A 13,724-nucleotide genomic window follows, 5' to 3' on the forward strand; every position below is an offset into this window, starting at 1 on the left:
GTGCCTCGTCCTCAGAGCAGCCAGAGTGACACATTTAACACGAAAGCTGGGTCATTCCACGTCCCTGCAAATATTTCTTCATGATTTCCCACTCTACTTCGGAATACAGCCCCCAATCCCGAGCAAGGCCTGCTAGCCCTGGGTCCCCCAACCTTGCCTCTTGCTCTCTCCCTCTTTTAGGCTCATGACCAGGTGCACTGGCCCTCCTCGGAGCTGCCCTCCTGGTACTCGCCCTACACACACCTCTCCCCACTCGACTCAGGTCTCAGTATCCACCATGCTTGCTCCTGGTGGCTTCAACCCCCATCACCCTCCCCGCTCCCCACTTAGGAAGCCAACGCCAACCAACCTGTCTTTTTTCAGTATTTTCATAGCATCCCACACTGGTAGCACTTGGCACCGCTGTTATTAATCAATAAATTAGCTGTGTTTAAAGCCTAGTTTTTCCTCTCAAGAATTAAAGCTCCCTGGGCCAGAAATTGGGTCTGACATTTTCCCACTGTTCCCCCGGTGTCTGGTCCATGGCCTGGCACGTAGTAGGTACTCAAAAATGTTCTAAAAGTAAACATCAAATTTAGTAACCAGTATAATAACAGTCATAGCTACTTCCGCCCACGTGGTTGGCATATGCTGGGTGCTTTGACTTCTATCTCTCCAGTCTTCATACCAGCATGTGGTTGTTATTGTCTCCATTTTCAGAGAAGGGAATTGAGACTCAGAAGCCTGCATGCTTTCCTCCAGGTCACAGAGCTGCTCTGGGGTCAAGCTAGGACAATATCTAAAGTCCATGCCCCTTCCATTCTGCCTGACTGCTGAGGTGCTTCCTGGTACACTATAGTTACCTGCCTTCTTAAAACTCCTCTCTTAGGAATTTCCTGTTTATTCTCTTCTTGCCACTGCCAAGCTAGTCTCTGCTAACAGAGACAGCTTCTTGCAGGTTTGGCTGAAACAGATAGCTGCTTTTCCAGGAGAAAGTCTGTTTGAGGCTTACAGTCAAATGGAAAAAAAAAAAAAAGCTATCAATGCAGCAGCATTAGGCAGGTGCCTTAGTGTTCTTTAAAGTGAAAAAGTTCCGAAATGTAAGTCTCTTTAGGTGACTAAGTACAGAACTAACAGATGACACTGCAAGAATACACAGGGGACATGGGAGTGCCAGGGCCCCCAGGCCGGCTGCCAGCAAGCAGCCTCCTGGGAACTGGCAGGTCTTAGGAGCCGCGTGGCTGCCGAAGGGACTTGGCCAACAAGATTCCTTTCTCCCCTGCTTGCCACTGAGGCTGAAGGATGAAGAGAGGCAGGCCAGGGGCAGCCAAGGTTATATAACATGTATGTTCTGTTTTTTGAAATGGAAGTAAAGTGTTGTCTAGTTTGATACTGTAAAGTTTTTTAAAAAATAAGTATGTTGAGGTTTTCATGGCATTCAGTTTTTTTTTTTTTAATAAAATTTATTTATTTATTTTTGGCTGCATTGGGTCTTCGTTGCTGCGCGCGGGCTTTCTCTAGTTGTGGTGAGCGGGGGCTACTCTTTGTTGCAGTGCGCGGGCTTCTCATTGCGGTGGCTTCTCTTGTTGCGGAGCACGGGCTCTAGGCGCACAGGCGTCAGTAGTTGTGGCGCACGGGCACAGTAGTTGTGGTGTACGGACTTAGCTGCTCCACAGCATGTGGGATCTTCCCGGACCACGGCTCAACCCGTGTCTCCTGCATCGCCAGGCAGATTCTCAACCATTGCAACACCAGGGAAGTCCGACATTCAGTTTTTGTTCCTTGAATTTCCTCCCCAGCCCACAGTTTGCCTGACAGAAAGACCCGTGGTAGGTTTTGTGGTGGCCATTTGCTCCTGTAAAAGCCAGAGTCATGCCTCCTCTGGGAGCGAGACCTACCATGGAAAGTGAAACGCCTTGAGGAGATTTCTGGATGGGAAATCGCAGGCAGCAGGGAGGGTCTTGTAGCAGAGGGGTCATGAGCCTGAACTGCTGTGCCTGGGAAAGTGGGAGAAATTCTTGTTCGGGAGATGCGGGCTCAAGAGAGGAGGGGGAAGGAGAGAGAGAGGAGGGTTATAAGGGGGAAGCTGGAGCTTGTGTGTGAAAGGAAATGGTCAAGGAAACTTCGTTTTAAAGAGCAGGGTTGTCCAGTACATACCCTTGGGGCCTGCTGTGGAAATCAAGGGACCGGGGTTGAATTCTATAAAGGGGTCCACAGTGCAGAGTGGGAACCATGATTCAGCAGAGGCGGAACCTGGAGGCAGAGCTGGACGAGAACAAACAGCACCTTGACCCCTCCTGGGACTTCACCCAAAATGTACAAAGGAGTTTGCAGACACCGTTTCCTAGATTTCCAGGGGCAGGGAGACCCCAGCTGACATCTGGTTTGCGTCTGTAGAGAGTTCCTTTCCCAGACTTGTCTCTCAACTTCATCTTTGGCATCTCTTTTTCTTTTATAGGGAAACCGTGGTACAAGGAACAGGAGTTTTGGAGACAGACTGACCTGAATTTGAAACTGAGCTCTGTTTCACCTGTTTAACCCAGTTGAACGACAATTTTGTTAGCTATAAAAAGCAACTCAAAAAATTTTGCAACTATCCCCGCAGGCACTCCCTATGCCTCTTCCCTGCTTTACTTTTCTCTGGAGAACTTATCACCTTCTAACATAATAAATTTTTTACTGATTTCAAAAAAAAAAAAGCATCTCACAGGACAGGATTGCGAGGAGGTTTAAATTAAATGACATATCATACATGGGTTAAGAGTTTAGGTCTTGGAGTCAGATGGCTTAATTCAAATCCTGGGTCCACCGTTGGCCAGCTGTATAATTTCTCAGCAAGCAATTCAACTTCCTTTTATGAAAAATAAGGCAAAAATTAGGTTGTTGGGAAGATCAAATGAGATAATACAGTAAAGCGCTTAGAACAGTGCCTGGCATTACAGCTAGCGTTTAATAAGTGTTAGCCATCATTGTTGTTGTTACTATTATTATATATGTAAAATGTCTGGTCTTGATAGTTCATTAATTAATGACTTTTGCTCTTTAATTTTATAGGAATACAAGATCTGAGAACTCCCATGCGACTGACAGCTCTTTTTCCCAGAGGAATTAACTAAAAGAGAACCAACTGATCACATATATCAGTTATGAAGGTGCATAGAAGCTTTAGTCATTTCTCTCCTCACTTTATCCTTTATAAAGACCTCTGGCTAAGGGGTTTAAAATGTTGTTGATACAGAAATATTTTTATTTGGAAAAAAAATGCTGTCAGTTCTAAGAAATATGCCCTATGTTTTTCTTTGCCCTTCAACAATCTCCTTGTAATTTGAATCACCAGGCCTCATGCTCTCACTGTGGAGAGTCTGCTCTGCCTTTGATGCTCTTCTACTTTCTTACATTTAAATTCCTGTTATTGCTTTAGGTTGATTGTTACCAACTTTCCATTGTATTTGCAGCATCTACATGCCAAGGTTGTGAAAGCCATTCTAAATAAAGGGTTTTCAAAAGCAAGTTCTGGAAAGGGAAGCTTTCCAGGCCCTGTCACTGTGGAACAATACTGTTCAGTGCTCTGGTTGTGATGGTCCCTCCTGGGATAAGCATAGCTTGGTGGATAGAGGGCCTGAGCTCAGGGCCTGGCTCTGAGCTTAGGTATGTGATCTTGGTCAAATCATTTACATTTTCTCTTCTTTAGTTTCCTCAGGTAAAATAGGATAGCTGACTCTGGAGGGAGGGAGAGGAAATAAATTATCTATATAGTCCTGAGATACGGTTAATGCTCCACAAGTGCTGGTTCTTACTGTTAATGGTTAGGATACTTTAGTAAATTATTTCAGGCCCCAGACCAGACTCTTTCCCATCCCCGCTCAGCAAGGAATGAAATCTAGTAGTGCTGAAATGCCAGGAAGGGTTTGGTGTTGGTGGTTGGTCGTATTCCCCAGCCCTGCACACTATCGTAATCTTGAATGTAATGGTTCTGAGTCTCCTGAGGTAGCACCCTGCCTTCTCATTACCTGTGGCAGCCTCCCCACTCGAGAGATCTTCTTAGACCAGCGCACCCTGTCCTGCTTGGGGCGGGATTCACTCACCTCAGCTTCTCTGGGTGACTTAACAGCCAGGCCATTTCACTTTCCCCAGCTGGTTTTTATAGATTCTGTAAGATTCAGATGATAAAATCAGTGTGAAATGATTTTTAAATTGGGAAATGTTAGAAAAATATGTTATTTTGCAATAAGTTGATAATAATGGCTATTGTAATAAATACCCAGGCTTTTCTGAAGCTTGTTTTTTCTTCTTTTAGTCATAATGCCGGGGATCTCCTTTTGCAGTGGTGGTAATGTTGTGCAAGGTTCTATATCCGAGAAAGGTTGTGAAATTCATGTTAGTCAAATTTTGCTAATTATTAGCCACAGTATATGATTTGAAGGAGGAAGACAGAGATTTTGGGGGGATTACTGAGTGGAGTTAAACTATCCACACGTGCTTTAAATTTGGATAACTTTGGAGAGTGTAGAAGGGGCTTATTTTGAGGCATTATGTTATAGATTGTCAATTTCAAGCTCAGAAACGAATGGAAATGCACTTTCCTTTATTTCCAAATGGCTGTTCTTTTTGGAATCCTCAATCTACTTTCTCATTTGTCCCTTAGTAAACACACCTAGTCTTTAGTAGAGGTTGAAGGAGAAAGTACACACTGTCCACCTTAGTCTCACTGTGCTCTTTACTGAAATGTTTATAAGTTTGGGCAGGACTACCAGCTGCTCTATTTGCTGAGAAACCCCATTTCCAATTCCTCTGACTTTGAGGGTCACCACAGCCCAAAGCCACCGCAGCCCCCAGGACTCTAGTGCCCTCCCGGACAGGTTTCTGCTCTGCCTGTGCAGTGTCCAGCAGTAATGGGAGTGCTTCTACCCTTGCGTACAGAAGAGATTTTATATAAAAGGCCCATATGCAGACACAAACTCATTTGCAAGTGTACCAGGACCTCTGTTCCACTCCAGTCAAAATGTCCTCATTTGCTAAGAAAAACCTGAATCAGGGCTTAAAAACCATTACCAACATATAAAAGCACTTTTCTTCTAAGAACTATGAGTTCAAGATCTATTTAATATTTCTCTTGGTTTCCCTTACAACACTTTCTTTGTGCTACCATTATCGAATTTACTATATGTTTCCCCGGGGCCTTCCAGGGGGTTGATTTTGTCTGTAGAGATAGCAGATACCTTGAGGGCAGGGGCCTTCTTTTGCTCGTCTTATTCTGGGGCTTTGTCTGTGTTGTGTGCTAAAGTGTTTTATTTTTATTTATTTATTTTTTTTGCGGTACGCGGGCCTCTCACTGTTGTGGCCTCTCCCGTTGCGGAGCACAGGCTCCGGACGCGCAGGCTCAGTGGCCATGGCTCATGGGCCCAGCCGCTCCGCGGCATGTGGGATCTTCCCAGACCGGGGCACGAACCCGTGTCCCCTGTATCGGCAGGCGGACCCCCAACCACTGCGCCACCAGGGAAGCCCTAAAGTGTTTTTGACTTGAATAAAGTGTGGGGCGGGGAAGGTAGCTTGAGAAAGATTAAAAGAGAAAAATATTAAACAATTTTCACTTTTTGAACATAAATTGAATGATTTTATATTAATTAAATTTTTAGAACTTGCTATCACATCAGTCAAGGTAGTTTTTTTTTTTTAACATCTGTATTGGCGTATAATTGCTTTACAGTGGTGTGTTAGTTTATGCTGTATAGCAAAGTGAATCAGCTATATGCATACATATATCCCCATATCTCCTCCCTCTTGCGTCTCCCTCCCTCCCACCCTCCCTATTCCACCCCTCTAGGTGGTCACAAAGCACCGAGCTGACCTCCCTGTGCTATGTGGCTGCTTCCCACTAGCTATCTATTTTACATATGGTAGTGTATATACGGCCATGCCACTCTCTCACTTCGTCCCAGCTTATCCTTCCCCCTCCCTGTGACCTCAAGTCCATTCTCTATGTCTGCGTCTTCATTCCTGTCCTGCCCCTAGGTTCTTCAGAACCTTATTTTTTTTCTTTAGATCCCATATATATGTGTTAGCATACAGTATTTGTTTTCCTCTTTCTGACCTCACTCTGTATGACAGTTTCTAGGTCCATCCACCGCACTATAAATAACTCAATTTCGTTTCTTTTTATGGCTGAGTAATATTCCATTGTATATATGTGCCACATCTTCTTTATCCATTCATCTGTTGATGGACACTTAGGTTACTTCCATGTCCTGGCTATTGTAAATAGTGCTGCAACGAACATTGTGGTACATGACTCTTTTTGAATTATGGTTTCCTCAGGGTGTATGCCCAGTAGGGAGATTGCTGGGTTGTATGGTAGCTCTATTTTTAGTTTTTTTTTTTTTTTTGCGAGCCTTTCCCGTTGTGGAGCACAGGTTCCGGACGCGCAGGCTCAGCGGCCATGGCTCACGGGCCCAGCCGCTCCGTGGCATGTGGGATCTTCCCGGACCGGGGCACAAACCCATGTCCCCTGCATCGGCAGGCGGACTCTCAACCACTGCACCACCAGGGAAGCCCCTATTTTTAGTTTTTTCAGGAACCTACATACTGTTCTCCATAGTGGTTGTATCAATTTACATGCCCACCAACAGTGTAAGAGGGTTCCCTTTTCTCCACACCCTCTCCAGCATTTATTGTTTGTAGATATTTTGATGATGGCCATTCTGGCCGGTGCGAGGTGATACCTCATTGTAGTTTTGATTTGCATTTCTCTAATGATTAGTGATGTTGAACATCCTTTCATGTGTTTATTGGCAATCTGTGTATCTTCTATGGAGAAATGTCTGTTTAGGTCTTCTGCCCATTTTTGGATTGGGTTGTTTGTTTTTTTAATATTGAGCTGCATGAGCTGCTTGTATATTTTGGAGATTAATCCTTTGTCAGTTGCTTCGTTTGCAAATATTTTCTGATGGTTGTCTTTTTGTCTTGTTTATAGTTTCCTTTGCTGTGCAAAAGCTTTGAAGTTTCATTAGGTCTCATTTGTTTATTTTTGTTTTTATTTCCATTTCTCTAGGAGGTGGGTCAAAAAGGATCTTGCTGTGATTTATGTCATAGAGTGTTCTGCCTATGTTTTCCTCTAAGAGTTTTAGAGTGTCTGGCCTTACATTTAGATCTCTAATCCATTTTGAGTTTATTTTTGTGTATGGTGTTAGGGAGTGTTCTAATGTCATTCTTTTACATGTAGCTGTCCAGTTTTCCCAGCACCACTTATTGAAGAGGCTGTCTTTTCTCCACTGTATATTCAATCAAGGTAGTTTTATAAAAGTAATGTTACTGTTCTAAAAAGTACTTACATAATTCATTTAACTTTTAAAAATCAAGAATTTATTAGCACTCAGGCAAGTTCTTTCTGCCAGTTTTCAAATAGTTGAGACTTTTTGGGGCATATATTTTGTTACAGTTTATTTATTTTAACTGAAATATAAATCTTTATGTTAATTAGTCCTCAGATTTCTGGGTTTTATCAAATATACATCTTTCCTTGGGTTTACTGGAAAAACCTGCTAGTTGTATACGTAAGTTTTGTCCTAATCCTTGTGTTATTTGGATTTGGGACTTGTAGAAACATGTAGTTTGCTTACTTGTTTGCTTTTTGATACTGTTTTCTTAAAAGCAAGAAGACATTATTTCAAATAAGTGAAATAAATTTGGGGTCACTAACATAACCAGAAGGACTGGCAGCTATAATTCTTTATCGCATGTGAGCTTTTAAGAAAACTGGGCCCAAGGGCATTTAAGGATACAGAAGTTTTCTGGGCATTCAGGGTCTGCCCTCTATTGGTGAGATGCGCTATTAAAAAAAGCCTTTATCCCTCAGAATTCTGCACTAGGTTGAAATAAGTTTTATCAATTAGACATAGTGTTTACAGGAAGTCAGGTATGAATAAAGTAGAGAACACTTTACACACTTAAAATTTTTTCTTAGTCTGGGACTTGTGGTTAATGCGGCAAGAAGGATTGGGGGAATGCAAAAGAAAATAGACAAGTTAAGGACAGTTTCACATATAGAAGAATATTTACTTTGAAATCTTGAATTGCGTGAAGAATTGGACACCTTTACTGAAGTAGGAGAAATGTCCTCTTCATTTTCATCCATGTACCCAATACAGTATTTCATTTTACATAAATATGTCTTGATCCTTTTTATGTACCAGTTACTCCCTAATAGTAAACCCAGTGCTCTTGTTAGTTACGAATGAGACTCTAAATATTTTGAGACACAAAAGTTTTTAGTTCATTGCAGAATACCATCAATTTAAGGGTTTCTAAGTTACAACGAAGTTTAACTTTGTGAAACAAAGTTACAATATAACTTCATTGAAATATTAAAGTTTAATGGATCGTTACACACAAAAATAAGATTTTCTGCTATTTTGTATTTATATCTTATGTGATCTTTTGCATTAAAAAGTTACTATACGTGAGAAGTCTTGGAGAAGGAAAACACAGTTTAATATATTACACCTATGGAATAAATGCTACATGAGTGGGTTCTGGAACTTAACTGGGTTTACAGATTGACATTTTCATAATGGAAAAACTCTCTTTGGTAATTACTGTTCAAAGTTGTGAGTTATTTACCCCTTTGTCCTAGTTGCTTAGCTTGTAGACTTTGGTGCAGTCTGAAGTATAAGTAAATTCCTGTGTTAGCTACATAAAAACCTGTTATTAACACATTTTTAACCAGAGACGTATTATGGCCACAGGTGTTAGATTCTGCAAAAATCCCCTGGTCAATAATTAATAAGCAACTTCAAAGAATACCCAAACCAAAGTTTCTTTATTATGAAGCTCTCTCTTTAAAAGAAACCATCCAGCAGAAACAATGTGCTATATTCCAACCCCTTTATTTTTACAGTATCAGCACCACTCCCAGAAAATTAAGTTCACAGCAGTTTCTGGATACCATGATTTTTGGGGGAGAAAAACAAAGCTCCCAGGGTGATACCTATTTTCCCTGTATTCAACTTCCCCTTCTCCTCTTCCTCTTCCTTCTTCTTCTTTGTTCTCTCCTCTTGGATGGATGGGTTGAAGAATTATGTACCCCTAAAGATATTGCATTCTAACCCTCAGTACTTGTGAGTGTGATCTTATTTGGAAATAGGGTGTTGGCAGATGATCAAGTTAAGATGAGGTCCTTAGGGTGGACCCTAATCTAATATGATTGAGTCCTTATAAAAAGGGGAAATTTACACAGAGAGACAGATGCCTAGAGAGGGAAGACCATGTGAAGACACACAGAGAATGGCACCTACCAGCCAAGGAACATCCAAGGATACCAGAAACTAGGAACCCTTTGAAACATCAAGATGCCAGTTTTCTCGTATGGACACCAAGGGGGGAAAGCGGCAGGGGTGGGTGGTGGTGGTGGGATGAACTGGGAGACTGGGATTGACATATATACACTAATATATATAAAGTAGGTAACTAATAAGAACCTGCTGTATAAAAAAATAAATAAAATTAAATAAAAAAAAAGTTTTTTAAAGATGCCAGTTTTCTGTTTTGTATGTTTACTTTGTGGTTCCCTATGTACCCCAGCATCCATTCACATCCTTTACCTCCTGTTTCCCCACTTTTTTATGAGTTTGATTTTGGTTTTCTGAAAGTCTGAATGTTACCTTCATTAGTGTCCTGGAATACACTGAAAATCATTCTTCCTTACATTTCACTGACACTGTATTGCTTTTCCCCAGGTAGCTTCTACTTGCTTACATTTTATATGTGAAGGTTTCCTCAGCACTTCAGAAAACATGTACTATATAAAATCCAAATGTAATTATTCTTAGAAGACACTATACAGTGAGGATTGTTAAATGGAAGCTTTTATTATAATTACCAACCTCACATGATACATGGTAGTACATATATACTTTGATTCTTATCTCTTCCCTCACTGGGAGAAGGCTGATGAATTGAGGAGAATCTTAGAGTCATTCCACTAAAAAATGTTCTAATTCAGAATATGTTAAGCATTAACTAACTTTATTCTGTCAGTTTTTTCATTATCTGATTCATGTCTCTCATTAGCGATTTTAGTATAAAATAGTTGCATTTTCTCAGAGTATAGTAAGTATAACAAAAACAGAACCTTAAACACGTAATGAGGTTTGCTCATTTTTTTCTGTCTTAATTTTATCCTTGTATATTTTGGGATATGAATCAGCTGCTTCTATACCACAGGATTGGTTCTTGTGATTTCTGCTGTCCTGAGACCCCAAAGGACACACATACATATTTACATACGACATTTACATTTATACTTATATATATGTGTGCCTTGATGTCTGGGTCCATAGTTGCATTTGAAGTTTGTGTCAGTTTAGCCACTATAATTGGCTTCTTCCTGCTCTCAGATTTACTCTGGCAAAGAAATAGATTATATTATATAAAAGGAGAGGCATGTTGGACTAGCTTTTGCAAATGGGAAACTCATCAAGAGATAGTGACCCCATTTACTCTGGAATTTGTTATGTGTGATGGAAGGACAGAAAACCTTTTTAGCAAGTAGAGTGATTCCTAATTTTTGTTCTGGTCTTAGAGAGGAGGGGGATGATTACCCCTCCAGCTCCCAGTTGTTAGGAGCAGGTATCTGTAGCCTCCTCCCATGAATTCAGCTACATCCCATTTCAGCACTCTATTTTTTTTTAATTTTTGAATTTTATTTTATTATTTTTTTAATTTTCAAAATTAGAAAATTTAATATTGGCATAATACTATTATCTAATCCACAGTCCATATCCAAACTTTATGTCTTCCCCCAATATGTCCTTATAGCATCCCGCTCACCCCACCCCAGTCTGGGATTCATTCTGGTATCATGAATTGCATTTTGTTATTGATTTACTCTTTAATCTGGAGCAGTTCCTTGGCCTCTCTCATGTTTCTTGGCATTGACACTTTTTTTTTAATTTTTGAATTTTATATTATTTATTTTCTATACGGCAGGTTATTAGTTATCCATTTTATACATATTAGTGTATATATGTCAATCCTAATCTCCCAGTTCATCCCACCAGCACCACCCACCCCCGCCGCTTTCCCCCCTTGGTGTCCATACATTTCTTCTCTACATCTGTGTCTCTATTTCTTCCCTGCAAACTGGTTCATCTGTACCATTTTTCTAGGTTTCACATATATGGCTTAATATACGATATTTGTTTTTCTCTTTCTGACTTACTTCACTCTGTATGACAGTCTCTAGATCCATCCACGTGTCTACAAATGACCCAATTTCGTTCCTTTTTATGGCTGAGTAATATTCCATTGTAGGTATGTACCACATATTCTTTATACATTCGTCTGTTTATGGGCATGACCTGGCTATTGTAAATAGTGTTGCAATGAACATTGGGGTGCATGTGTCTTTTTGAATTATGGTTTTTTCTGAGTATGTGCCCAGTAGTGGGATTGCTGGGTCATACGGTAGCTCTTTTTTTAGTTTTTTAAGGAACCTCCATACTGTTCTCCATAGTGGCTGTATCAATTTACATTCCCACTAACAGTGCAAGAGGGTTCCGTTTTCTCCACACCCTCTCCAGTATTTATTGTTTGTAGATTTTCTGATGATACCCATTCTAACTGGTGTGAGGTGATACCTCATTGGAGTTTTGATTTGCATTTCTCTAGTAATTAGTGATGTTGAGCAGCTTTTCATATGCTTCTTGGCCATCTGTATGTCTTCTTTGGAGAAAGGTCTATTTAGGTCTTCTGCCCATTTTTGGATTGGGTTCTTTGTTTTTTTTAATATCGAGCTGCATGAGCTGTTTACTTACTTTGGAGATTAATCCTTTATCTGTTGATTCATTTGCAAATATTTTCTCTCATTCTGAGCATTGTCTTTTCATCTTATTTGTAGTTTCCTTTGCTTTGCAAAAGGTTTTAAGTTTCATTAAGTCCCATTTATTTTTGTTTTTATTTCCATTACTCTAGGAGGTGGATCAAAAAGAATCTTGCTGTGATTTATGTCAAAGAGTGTTCTTCCTATGTTTTCCCCTAAGAGTTTTATAGTGTCCAGTCTTACATTTAGGTCTCTAATCCATTTTGAGTTTATTTTTTATGTATGATGTTAGGGAGTGTTCTAATTTAATTCGTTTACATGTAGCTGTTCAGTTTTCCCAGCACCACTTATTGAAGAGACTGTCTTTTCTCCACTGTATATCTTTGCCTCCTTTGTCATAGATTAGTTGACCATAGGTGTATGGGTTTATGTCTGGGCTTTCTATCCTGTTCCATTGATCTATATTTCTCTTTTTGTGCCAGCACCATATTGTCTTGATTATTGTAGCTTTATAGTATAGTCTGAAGTCAGGGACTCTGATTCTTCCAGCTCCGGTTTTTTCCCTCAAGACTGCTTTGGCTATTTGGGGTCTTTTGTGTTTCCATACAAATTGTGAAATTTTTTGTTCTAGTTCTGTGAAAAATGCCATTCGTAGTTTGATAGGGATTGCATTGAATCTGTGGATTGCTTTGGTTAGTACAGTCATTTTCACAGTATTTATTCTTCCAATCCAAGAACATGGTATATCTCTCCATTTGTTTGTGTCTTCTTTGATTTCTTTCATCAGTGGCTTATAGTTTTCTGAGTACAGGCCTTTTACCTCCTTAGGTAGGTTTATTCCTAGGTATTTTATTCTTTTTGTTGCAATGGTGAATGGGAGTGTTTCCTTAATTTCTCTTTCTGATCTTTTGTTGTTAGTGTATAGAAATGCAAGAGATTTCTGTGCATTAAATCTGTACCCTGCAACTTTACCAAATTCATTGATTAGCTCTAGTAGTTTTCTACTGGAACTCTCTGTGCTTCCTGGACTTTGGTGGCTATTTCCTTTCCCATTTTAGGGAAGTTTTCGACTATAATTCCTTCAAATATTTTCTCAGGTCCTTTCTCTGTCTCTTCTCCTTCTGGAACCTCTATAATGCGAATGTTGTTGTGTTTAATGTTGTCCCAGAGGTCTCTGAGGCTGTCTTCATTTCTTTTCATTCTTTTTTCTTTATTCTGTTTTGCAGCAGTGAATTCCACCATTCTGTGTTCCAGGTCACTTATCCGTTCTTCTGCCTCAGTTATTCTGCTATTGATTCCTTCTAATGTATTTTTCATTTCAGTTATTATATTGTTCATCTCTGTTTTTTAATTCTTTTTTTTAATTTTTCTATTTATTTTTGGCTGCATTGGGTCTTCATTGCTGTTTGCAGGCTGCCTCTAGTTACGGTGAGCAGGGGCAACTTTTTGTTGCAGTGGGCAGGCCTCTCATTGAGGTGGCTTCTCTTGTTGCAGAGCACAGGCTCTAGGCACAAGGGCTTCAGTAATTGTAGCACGCAGGCTCAGTAGTTGTGGCTCAGGGGCTCCAGAGCACAGGCTCAGCAGCTGTGGCGCATGGGCTCAGCTGCTTTGCAGCATGTGGGATCTTCCCGGACCAGGGCTCAATCCCACATCCCCTGCATTGGCAGGCGGGCTCTCAACCACTGCGCCACCAGGGAAGCCCTGTTCTTTCATTCTTATAGGTGTTTGTTCTTTAATTCTTTAGGTCTTTGTTAAGCATTTCTTGTTTCTTCTCGATCTTTGCCTCCATTCTTTTTCTGAGGTCCTGGATCATCTTCACTAACATTATTCTGAATTCTTTTTCTGAAAGGTTGCCTATCTCCACTTCATTTAGTTGTTTTTCTGGGGTTTTATCTTGTTCCTTCATCTGGTACAAAGTCTCTGCCTTTTC

General features: G+C 40.5%; 1 long non-coding RNA gene across 1 annotated transcript; it reads right to left on the reverse strand.

The window, feature by feature from the left end:
- Nucleotides 1-2,563: 2,563 nt before the first annotated feature.
- On the reverse strand, nucleotides 2,564-4,294 carry LOC132425556 (uncharacterized). The gene is made up of 3 exons (XR_009519458.1): nucleotides 4,241-4,294; nucleotides 4,065-4,129; nucleotides 2,564-2,830 (listed from the first exon to the last, which is right to left on the reverse strand). It is a non-coding gene; the product is annotated as an uncharacterized lncRNA (long non-coding RNA).
- Between the last annotated feature and the right edge of the window lie 9,430 nt (nucleotides 4,295-13,724).

The sequence above is a fragment of the Delphinus delphis genome, chromosome 5 (genome assembly GCF_949987515.2).
Source record: "Delphinus delphis chromosome 5, mDelDel1.2, whole genome shotgun sequence".
Classification (NCBI taxonomy): Eukaryota; Metazoa; Chordata; class Mammalia; order Artiodactyla; family Delphinidae; genus Delphinus; species Delphinus delphis.